Source organism: Eublepharis macularius, chromosome 5, assembly GCF_028583425.1.
Source record: "Eublepharis macularius isolate TG4126 chromosome 5, MPM_Emac_v1.0, whole genome shotgun sequence".
Classification (NCBI taxonomy): domain Eukaryota; kingdom Metazoa; phylum Chordata; class Lepidosauria; order Squamata; family Eublepharidae; genus Eublepharis; species Eublepharis macularius.
Genome location: NC_072794.1, coordinates 120,540,646 through 120,552,823, shown reverse-complemented (window position 1 = coordinate 120,552,823; position 12,178 = coordinate 120,540,646).

The window sequence follows — 12,178 nt, the reverse complement described above, 5'->3', positions numbered from 1 at the left end:
CCCTCAAAAGTTGTTCTACAAATAATGTCTTGGATCCCAATTCTTTCTTCTGTTTCCACAGTGTTGTCCTTGGGGATCAGATTGTTAGTCATGTACTGCATCCCTCCAGTGCTAAGTGCTTTCTGTTCCTGTAAGGCCAATGTCTTTGCAATGAGCAGAAAGTGGGGTGCTTTTTTTAAGACGTGGGGAAATGGCCCTAGTGTCTAGCACCAGAACAGCACACTTTGCAATAGAGCATGGCTTTTCAACACCATTGCAGAAATGGAACAAAGGGTTAGGAATGGATCCTGAAACACACAAGGCATGGTGACCCTTTTAACATATTACCTTTTGCTCCCATCACCTTTTGCTCCCATTGCTTCCATTTTCTGCTCATATAATTAGATATGGTTGTCTCATTTAGAATGGGATTGTTCAAGAAATTATTTATTATTTGTGTATGTATTTAAAACATTTATTTTTATTTTCTGCCCTTATTTTGAACTCAAAGTCCCCAAGGAAGCAAAATTAAAATATTTCAAACATTAAATAGTGTATAATATACACAGGTATGTATGTATGCATACATGCCCCCATTGATTTCAATAGACTTAGGCTGGAGTAACTCTGCCTAGGATTTCACTATAGGTTTGACCCCAGTGCTGCAGACCTAAGAACACTTACTTTCTAATAGATGTGATTAGGGTTGATGCCTAAATTTCTGCCTCGCCCTGAAAGCAGCGTCCAGTGGTACCTTAGAGACCAACAAGATTTTCAGGGGTTTGAGGCTCAGAAAAAGCGCTACTGGACTCAAATCCTGCTGTTCTACTGCAGGCCAACATGGCTACTCACCTAAAACTATCTGGATAGCAGAGAACGTGAGCATTCTTTCAACAGGTGTGGGCCATACAAAAACATCATTGATCCCACTTGTGCATTAACACTGCACTGTTTTATCTTTATAAACACCAGTTCCCAACAGAACCAAAGAGAGGGCTATGAAGATAAAGAGCTGGGACTATGTCGATAGAAGGTAGGGCCACTAAGGTTCAAAGGATCCTTGGTGCAAAGGACTCTTTGAAGCTCCAGACTCACTTGGGGAAGAAGATGCTTAACCCTTCCCTCTCATATCTCTTTCATGACTTAAAAAGCTCTCTAAATCTGCAATTAGATGTAGTGGGAAAATGAACAGGTTTTGTGGAACCTATGCACTTTCCATGACAGCCAACTGCAGCTTTGGAGAGGCATTGTAAATTGAAGAAGAGGCATGGGAGAGAGTTAAACAGTCACTCCTTCAGCAGCCCTTCCTTGATTTTGAAAGCAGATGTCTTGCATTAGAAAGCCACTGCAAACCTCAAGCCACACACCTTTTCATATCAAGTTACTAGGGGCAAGGGCAGGTTCAGCCAGCCTCCTTTCCTGCAAAGACCATGAATGCAAACTTTTTTTTTCTCATGTAAAGGTGCCATTCACTTCTGTGGGGAAAAGGAAAGCAAGGGAGAAAATGCTTCATCCCTGATGCAGAGATCCTTCAGGGAGCCACAATGCAGCTGAATGGGTAGAGTGCAAGAGACATATTAGACCCCCAAGCAGGGGTCATTTTGTAGAAAAAGAGCTGGAGGAACTCATTAGCATAGCTCATTAGCGTAGCTCATTAGCATATGCCACACCCCTTGCCATCACCGGAAGTGTGTCATTGGCATAACTGATTTGCATATGCCACACCCCCTGACATCCCCTGTCTGGGCTGTTTTGGACCCAATCCTGGCCATTCAGGGCTGAAATTGGGCCCAAAATGGCAAAAAGGGGCTGAAAATGGCTGAAAAGGGGCACGGAATGGTCAGGATCGGGCCGCTGCTGAGTGGGAGAGTGATCCACCACCCATCAGAGGCCCAATATGGGTTGTTTCGGCCCCAATCCAGGCTGAAAAGGGCCCCAAATGGCCAAGAGTCAGGTGGGTGGGGCCACCTGACATGTGACCTTTTTGGGGATCTGCCGGAACTGCGTTCCTGCGTGTTCCCCTTCAAAATGAGCTGTACAAAAATCCCCACATTCCCTGACTGTGCCAGAGGAGACCAAACAGCATCTAAGGTCTCTGTACTCTAGGTACTAATAAAAACAGTGCAGCTCTTATATAACAGGTGTTACCTGAAATTACCCACTGCATCAACCTAGTTCGAAGAATCTTCCTAGACAGTACTGAACAGCAGAGTACACCTCATTACATGTAGTTCTGGGCACAACGCCACAGTACTTATAGACTAGGCATGACCCCAGACATTTGCATTTGGAGAAGAAACACAGAATTAAAACCAGACTTGTACCAGGAGCATTGCTGGCAACAGTTCGATGGTACAGATGTGCCCTAGCATATGGGTAACTCTCCCATGGTCTGCAAATACTCTGCAGAATCCTGTTTGCCAGAATCCACTTAAAAACCAATTAAGAATGGAGGTACTTAGCAGCATATCCTCCCACACATTGGAAAAACAAGCTGCTGAAAAGTTAACTCTGGAGACCCGGCTCATTGCAGCAAGAGCGGCCATGGAACACTATGATGATCCAATACCAAATATGTGCAATAGTTACAAATAGCAGTTCCAAAAGCAAAGTGAATTTGCATTCAGAAATTAAGCCTATTCTTATCTGGACAATTGCTCATTATGGTTAATGTATATCTAGCATGATTCCTTATCCTAGGATCACCACAGGGCAATGCCTCCTGACCTTTGCCAGCACTGGCAGTAAAAATCTACCCTTTATAAACTAAACTAATATCAACAATGGAAGTTCTTGAAGTCTGAGTGAGAAATCATGACAGCAGAGTAACAGAACTGGGAGGGGAGGAAGGGAAAACAGCTGGTTTTTTTTTCTCTTTACAGTCTAGTGAGGCTGGTGGCCTGAATTTGGCAACTTGTCCAGCCTTACGCTAGAAACACAGAACTCTATAAAAAACGAAATAACATAAGCAGGCCCCATGTGGGGTGGGTGTGGGTAGGGAGAATGCTTTTGACCTGGGGCTCAAGTTCATAGGGGCCCTCAGATTTAGGCATTTTGTATTTGATAAATTTTGCAACTTGTCTCACTCTTTTTATGCTTTATTTTGTTTTCATGTATCATCATTTTTTTAATGAGTAGGTGGTACTCCAAAAGATGGAACTGGTCCAGGCCCCTCTGGACTTATGACAGGATCTCAGCATGAGCTAGATTGCCAACCTCCAGGTGGAGTCTGGAGATCCTAGAATTAAAATGGATCTCCAGACTACAGAGATTAGTCTCTCTACATGAGACTCCTCCACACATGTTTATCAAGTGTAGGGAGACGCAATGTTAGATGGGAAGCGTAGTATAAAAAGACAGAGCCAGTGGAGATCGCTCCTCAGAGGGTTTGTTAATTTCATCTTTGCCTCCTTGAAGGCTCTGTTAATTTCACCTCTCCAGTCTAAAACTGTGTGGGATTGCAATCAGTGGGCAGAGAGGAATGGAAATGGGCTGGAGCTGCCTTCCATAGCTGGGCTTGGACCTGGAGAGGTTATAATTGGCTGAAGTTTCCCTTCTGGCTTTTCACAGCCTCTTCACACAGCTCCAGCATATAGTAAACAGTAAGGCACACATCCTTACTGGAATGCCAATCCGAGCGCACATTCATCCTGTGCTGTGCCAGCTGCACTGGCTCCCAGTGGAGTTCTGGATCCGGTTCAAGATGTTAACCTTGGTGTTTAAAGCCCTTCATGGACTGGGACCTGCATACCTGCGGGACCGCCTCTTCCATTACATCCCCTGCAGGGTGTTGCGCTCTGCAGACAAGCAACTCCTGGTGGTCCCCGGCCTGAAGGACATATGTCTGGCTTCAACCAGGGCCAGGGCTTTTTCTGCCCTGGCCCTGGCCTGGTGGAACGCTGTCCCGCGGGAGATCCAGGCCCTGTGGGACCTGTTACAGTTCCGCAGGGCCTGTAAACTGGAGATGTTCCGCCGGGCCATTGGCTGAGTGCCAGCAGGTGTCCTCCTTCTTCCATCTAAGATCACCACTTTTTCTGGGGCTGCCCTCGGCCATCTGCTATGCCAATATACGGACTCCCAACATTTGTTTAAATAGCTTGCTCCTGGACCATTTTAATGACATTTTAAAAATTATTGATTTTATGGTTTTGTGACTTTTAATGTATTTTTTTAATGTTGTTAGCCACCCTGAGCCCATCTGTGGGGAGGGCAGGGTATAAATCAAATCAAATCAAATCAAATCAAATCAAATCAAATCAAATCAAATCAAATCAAATCAAATCAAATCAAATCAAATCAAATCAAATCAAATCAATAAAAATAAATAAATAAATAAATAAATAAACAAAGCCTTTGCCCTGCAGCTGGCTCCGTCTTTTTTAAACTGCCCTTCCCAGCTACCCTTGCATCTCCTGACACACGTTCTTCACATGTCAGATGTCTCGTGTAGCAAGACTCTTAGTTCCCTTGGAGAAAAAGGCAACTTTGGCAGGTGGACAATATGGCATTATACCCCACTGAGGTCCGTCTTCTCCCCAAGCCCCATCCTCCCCAGGCTGCACTCCCAAATTCCAGTATTTTCCCAAACTGGAAGACAACCCTAGTGCAAGCTTTAAGAAATGATTAGTTCTAAAACATATTGTTATCAAGTTTCTCTTAAAATGATAGCAATTAGGAGATATTAAATTATTGACACTATGTTAAATCTGGAAGTATTCTCTCCATCAATCCTTTTTCATCTTACACCCTTGCCATTTACTTTACACCCTATGGCTGAGAGGATAATGTGCCATGAATCTTGTTTAGTTGAGATGGCCTGATGATGCTCATTGCTGGACGCTCCCTAGAGGAGGAAGGGCACCTTCATAAGCACAGAATTACAACCCCACTACCTCAGTAGCATGGACAGCTCTCAGATCACCTCTTGGCCATATTGTAAATGAACTGGCCCAAGGGCTTTTGGTACCCTGGACAAACTATGACTTGGCGCCCTCCCCACCCCAGGCATCTTTGGACACATTTTCATTGTATTTACATACATTGCTGTGCTCCACAATAAGAAATAAATTATTTAATGTATTGTCGAAGGCTTTCACGGCCGGAGAACGATGGTTGTTGGGGGTTTTTCGGGCTGTATTGCCGTGGTCTTGGCATTGTAGTTCCTGACGTTTCGCCAGCAGCTGTGGCTGGCATCTTCAGAGGTGTAGCACCAAAAGACAGAGATCTCTCACTGAGAGATCTCTGTCTTTTGGTGCTACACCTCTGAAGATGCCAGCCACAGCTGCTGGCGAAACGTCAGGAACTACAATGCCAAGACCACGGCAATACAGCCCGGAAAACCCCCAACAACCAATAAATTATTTACATTATTCATTATCTGCCTTTCTTATTGAGACTCAAGGCAAATTACACAGTATAAATCGACATGATCAACAGCTGGGGCAAATGATAAACCGTGCAATAAAGTATGTAAATGCATACTTTGCAGAAACTTGAAAACAAGCAGAAATCCAATGTAGAGCTGAAATTTAACTCTACTTCTGTCATAGCAATGATGTACTGTTTTAATATTTTCTCCATGTCATAACATGTTGGGATTTTTTTTAAAAAATAGAGAAATAATCACTTCTGTCTAATTTGGTGCCTCTTAAAGCCTGGTACCTTCTAGTTTCGCTATTTGGCTGGGCCGGCCTTGGGTGCATGTGAATGCATGTTGTCTGGAACCAGCCTGCCATCCTCCTCTGACACCTCTACCCAGAGCAACTTAACAAAGCATCATTTCCTGATGGGGCCAATGGAGGCAAAGTGTGACACATGCTTCTTGGATTCGGACTACAAAGGCCATGGTCTGACACCCATTTACTTCTCCAGAAAGTTGAAACCTAGGTGCTGAGCCCACAGCTCTTTCTCCAGTGATCCTCATTTTGTGTTGATTATGTCAGAGCCAGGGCCAAGCTACAAGTGATGAATGACACTTGCCTGGCAAGTGAACAGACTCACGTGTATTCCTTCCTGTTCACTTTTCATTCACTTGTGCTCCATGTGATCAAGTGGAGCACAAGTGAATGGCAAGTGAACAGGGAGGAATACATGTGAGTCTGTTCACTTGCCAGGCAAGTGTCATTCATCACTTGTAGCTTGGCCCCCAGGCTCGGGGTGATGCTGCTGCCTGCGGCTTGTGTTCTGCAAGCTGGGAAGTGACACAGCAGATGGTCATTTAGTTAGGTTGCCAGATTGAAACTTCAAAAGTAAATCACTATGGAGACATGGCATCTAATCTGTGGGGTTAAGTAGGACTATGATATTCTCAAACAAGATGTCTTGTTACGTTCACTGGTGTTTTGATGTTGGTGGAATAAGAAGACTAGTTCCTGTTCCATCAGGGGTAAATGGAAGGATGACCTTTAAAAGACTTTGAGGAACCTGAAAATTAAGGGATGTGTTTACAGTGTTTTAATATATGTCACGTATACTTGATACTCCTTTTTCCTCCCCGTTGGTGGAAATGCATATTGAAAACAAAACGTGAATTCTTTTGCAATAATGGGTATAACTGTGGTAAGGAGACTGGTTAGAGCACCTGGGAGGGCTTTAGCTGCAACCCAGTAGGAGTTGTGGCGCGCTACCTGCAGAAAAGTCTGCTCCTCACAAACCAACTGCTGAGCACAGCAGCAGGAGCAGGAGCTTTGCTGGCACAAGGCTTGGCTGAGGGCATGGCTGGCAGCAAGGGGCTCTGGCTAGCCTTCAGAGAACTTGGGGGGTGGGCGGGCAAGGAAGGGGTTAAGCCTGAGGGACAACTTCCAACTTCCAGGTGGTGACAGGAGATATCCTGGAATTACAACTGATTTCTAGGCCATAGAGATCAGTTCCGCTAGATAAAATGGCTACTTTGGAGGGTGCACTGTATGGCTGCACTGTATAGAAGTACGTCCCAATGAGGTTTTTCCCTTCCCCAAATTCCATCCTTCTCAGCATCCACACCCTCCTCTCCCCTGCTCCCCCGTCTCCAAGAATTCTCCAATCTAGAGCTGGCAACCCTACAATAAAATGAGCATTCATGAGCACCGCTTAGTCCTGGCGAGTCGCTGCTTGCCATGAAAAACACTTATGATGTCCCGCTGCCCCCTAGTGGGACCACAATGATTAATTAATCACTGCTTCAGTACAATTTACATTATTTTCTGAGATTCAAGCAAGAATAGGCCCAGAATACGCTCATTTCTAGCCCTGTGTAATGCTACACCGCAGTGCTCATATAGCAATAAATTTCTGATGCTAGTCAGAGATCATAGTTGTAGTTTAGGATATGTCTATTTCATTTTTTTTAAAACCCATGATGTTGCCCAGACTGCATTATGAACTATCTGCAACTTTTCTCTAACTGGTTCCCTGATAAATACTTGCAAATTCCCTCAGAAAGTTTCTAGGCACGCTGCTATTCCTACTAAGAAGGTAAATGTACTAAAAGTAAATTTACTTGCAAATAGACACCTCAGCTCGCCAAGGAGAACTGGCATATCCTCTTTAAGAAGGGGTGCCAACAGCTAGGAGAAAAGGTTCCTGTCCCATTTATAGAGGCTTATTTCCCAAGTGAGGCTCCATGCCATGAAAAGTTTTGACTGCCTGTTTCTGCATATTAATCCCCGATTTAATGGAAAGGACATTCTTTCTCCATGCGTATCTAACCCTTATCCATGGTTTTGTCTTGTTTTCCTTTGTGTATGTATCTCTCTCTCACACACACAAATATGCGCACAGAGTACATTACAAAACACAGCACAGGAACAAATGGGGGATAGTGAGAGACAACAAATCAAAACAATTATAATAAATTGCAACTCCCTTAGAAAGTAGAGTTTGGATTACTGTGTGTTGCAGGTTGGGTTGCCAACTGGCCAATTTTCACCTGGAATGATCCATTTCCCCCCCTTCTGACAAGTTGCCAGATAAGGGTCCCCCCCCTTCCATATAATGCAGGGTATAGGAGCAAGGCCAGTTTTTAACTACTTATGCCTTTTAAAGCAAAGGAATTTGCAGTGTTGCATCTCTAAAGCCCTTGTACCCTAGACTTACATCCAATTTAAACTGTAACTTTTAGTTAAGGGTTTCTTGTGCTTCAAAAGCAGTTTCTTTAAGCACTGCAGCTGTCTTTGGCTGCTCTCTCTGCTTCCTTTTCTCTCGTGATTGTTCCTCTGCCATAAATAGAGAGGGTGAAAAAAGCCAGAGAGAGAAAAATGTCTCTTTCCTTTGACCTCTTAATTTTGTTCATGGGCAGATAGGGTTGACCCCATGGTGCCCCACCCTTTCATCCTACTGGTCTGACCTCTGGGTGGGTGGAGCCTGGGCCATTTCCCACCACTTGTCAGTCTTGTGCCTTGCAAGAATTGACAACCTTAGCTGCTTACCTGTTAAAATATCCTTAACTGCCTAGCATGATGCGATGTACAGTTGCTGCCAAATTTTATAAAATGATGGAACCACATTGTTGCTTACTATGTGCGGGCTGCTTAAAAATAGATGCCATGGTATTTCTAGCAGTAGGGGCAACCAATTGTTTGTGTAAGTCATCTACCATGTTATCATCTTTACACTACTTGGAAGTCTGAGGAAATAGGAGGTATGGTCTTACTCTGCTCACTACTTGGCCTCACTGTAGGTTTGGGGCCTGGAGAGTGAGATCCATTCCCTTTGAGAAAATAAGAGCGTTCAAAGGTGGACTCTGTGGTGTTATACCCCGCTGAAGTCTCTCTCCACCCCAAACCCTGCCTTTTCCAAGTTCTACTCTCAAATCTCCAGGAATTGTCCAATCCAGAGTTATCAACCCTACCTCATTGCATCACCACTGGAAGCTACAAATGACCAGGTCTCCTGATTCAAACCATCATGGAATAAACTTTTGAACTATAATTTGGTAATCTGGGTGATTCCACTCTTTGATAGCTGATTGGAATAGAAAATGGAACTTGGTTCCCCTGTTTAACAGGTTATGAAGCAAACTGTTACTACACAGATGTTGCTATTTCTCATCTTCCTGCCACTGCTGATGACAAGGTCATCTATGGGGAAACAGCTTTAGGCATTGTGTTACTACAAACACTGCATTCTGGGGAAGTGAGAGCCAATTGCTCTGGGGAAAAAAAAGTAGGTTTCAATCTTATAATGAGAGTCCATGAGCTGCATGGAAATCCTCAGCTTTCCTGTGAATATCTTTCTTCCCCTTTTGTTCTACTGGTGAGGTCATAGACGCAGACACTTGACCTACATGAGTGAATAAATGAGGCATTAACAGCTGTCAAACCTAGCATCTCCATAAGTTATGGGGGGCAATCTCCATACCCAGTATCAGTTTTTTAAAATGGTGTATTTTTCCTCTCTAAATTAAAGCTGAATCTAAATAGCTGTTTCACCTTAATAATTTAAAAATTGAATGTTTAATTAAAGAGTGAATGCTCTCATTGGTATCTCACCCCCCCCCCCCAAATATCTAAAATTCATTTAAATAGTTTACCTACCTGTTGGAAAGGATGTGGCACGATTGGTACATATGCACATTGTTGGTGGGAGTGTTCGAAGCTCATGAAATTCTGGGAAGAAATACTTAACCAAATAAAAGATATCACAGGTTATGATCTTCAGTTCAACCCACAGATTCTTTTTCTTGACTTCTGACAAGATTCAAATATACCACCTATCAGACGTGAACTAATTGGCAGCTTATTGGTAGTGGTCAAAACGTTGTTAGCATCAAGATGGAATTGGAAAACTCTCCCAACTATAGATCAATGGCTCATAAAAGTTTGGGACCAATTTATTTCAGAGAAATTAACATACAATATACAAAAACATGACAGCCATATTTCTAACTCATTCTTTTTTGACAAATGGTGGCCCTTTGAATTTATTGCTTGTAAGAATATCTCTCCTCCAAATGGTTTATATCAAATGGTTTTGGATAGTTAACTCCTCTATGGTTTAACATCTTTTATACAGAAATAAATTATTTGTAACCTAATCTTGTAGCTGTTATTGTATAATGTTACTGTTTCTTTTGTTACTTCTTCTGTAATTGTGGTTATATGTTTCTTAATAAAATTTAATTAAAAAAAGAGTGAATGCTCAAATTTGACTCTTTAATGTGTAAGTATTTTAATTCATTTGTAGCTTGGGTTTCAAGTTATGGCTTAAAAACTAATAACATAAATTATTTAATTTATTTATTTATTTATGTGTGGGGAGGGGGTCTGAGGCTTCTTCTGATTGCTGGCCCTCCAGATAGTTGCTTTCTGTGGCCTTCTTTATTGACCCATTTGTTGGAAATAGCAATGTCTGGTGTACTGCAGCAGCAAGAAGGAAGAAGAGCCTACCATGCAGGGGGCAGCAAGGGTCACTTACTTAGGACAGTGAGAGTAGCACCTCTCTTGTTTCCTGGGGGTCATTTCCTTGTCTTGTCTCCCATTGGGCTAAACAGGGCAATATCCTGCTTCTTCTCTCTCCTGCCACACTTCTTCTCTCTCTCTGTAAGATGTAGTCAGATAGCTAGGATCTCTCTCTCCCCTCTTTCCCTCAAGTATGTAACTTCCTCAAATAAAGCTTTTGCCTCTCTAATCAGCTCAGCATTATTCCGCAGCATTATTTACACTCGCTTCAATAGGGTGATGGGCACCAGAAGCAATTAACGCAAGCTGAATTTAAGAGAGCAATAAAACTTCTGCCATAGCCGCACGCTAAAGTACAGAGGGCAGACAATAGAGGAAAGATGGCTGACTCCTATAGTGCACAGCAGAGGTTCCAAGTCGATCAGCTAGATGATGGAAGGAACTATGATCTCTGGGCAGAAAGGATAAAGGCGCACCTCATACAATTGGGCGTCTGGTCTGCGGTAACAGATGAAAAACCGACAGGAAACCAACAGAATGAAGCCAAATGGATAAAGCAGGATAATAAGGCAAGATCTATTATCATTAACGCTTTAAGTGATAAACAATTGTTAAGAGTTATTCATGAGCCCACTTCTAGAGAAATGTGGAGATCTCTTCTACAAATAAACAGGCAAGAATCAATTAAAACTAAAATCTTGCTAATGAGACAATTGTATCGAATTCAAATGTAGCCCCAACAATAACTAAAAGACCATATTGCAAATTTCATGGAATTAACACAGAAATTAAGATCCCTTGGAAAGGAGATCCAGGATGAAGATTTAGCTATAATTTTGTTAAGCAGCCTCCCTGAATCTTATGCAAGCATTGTGCATGTTTTGGAAATGAAAGAAAGTCTAAGCTTAAACTATGTACTTGCAAGATTGCAAGAAGAAAGTCTCAACAGACAAACTTATAAAAGTCAGCCCACAGAACTTGCTTTAAGAGTCAGTTCAAGAAATGATTTCTTCTGCAGCATCTGCGGAAAGAGAGGGCATTTAAAAGGAGACTGCCACTTTCGTGATTCACAGAGAGTGAGCAAACCACCACGAGGGACGGAAACAAAAGCCTTTAGGAATGCAGATGCAGTTAATAGCTCACCAAATGCCGATAGCCGAGCAAAAGGCAAATGCAATAAGAACTGTTTAAATGTTGGTAAAAATGATCAAAGCATATGCAAATGGGCTGTTGACAGTGGATGTAGTAACCATTTACGTAAAAATGAAAAGTTTTTTGATGAGATGAATGAACATCATGAAAAATTGTATACGGCAAATGGAGAAGCTTTAACAGCTCAGGGACAAGGGACTGTATCTGCATGTTGTGCGCTACCCAGTGGCCAAACTAGAGAAGTGCAGATTGCTGATTGTCTCTACATACCTGAACTTAAAACTAACTTGTTGTCTGTTTCAATGATGGCACAGAAAGGAATTGAAACTGTGTTCAAAGGAGAGAAATGTTTCATTAGCAATGAAGGTGAATTAATTGCACAAGGCACATTAAAGGATGGACTGTATATGCTGGATTGCTCTGAAGGGGCAGTGAATTTAACTGAAAAGTGCAGTCACAAGAATTGTACTCATCTTATTCATAGAAGGCTTGGACATGCTAATATGGATTATATATATCAGCTTGAAAGGCAGAATCTGTCTAATGATTTGCAAATGAGAAAATGTCCTGATGCAGAGAAATGTGTTTGCTGTATTCAAGCCAAAGGCACAAGACCTTCTTTCACCAAGCAGAGTGAGAAGCAAACCACAAGACCACTGGAGCTGATTCAC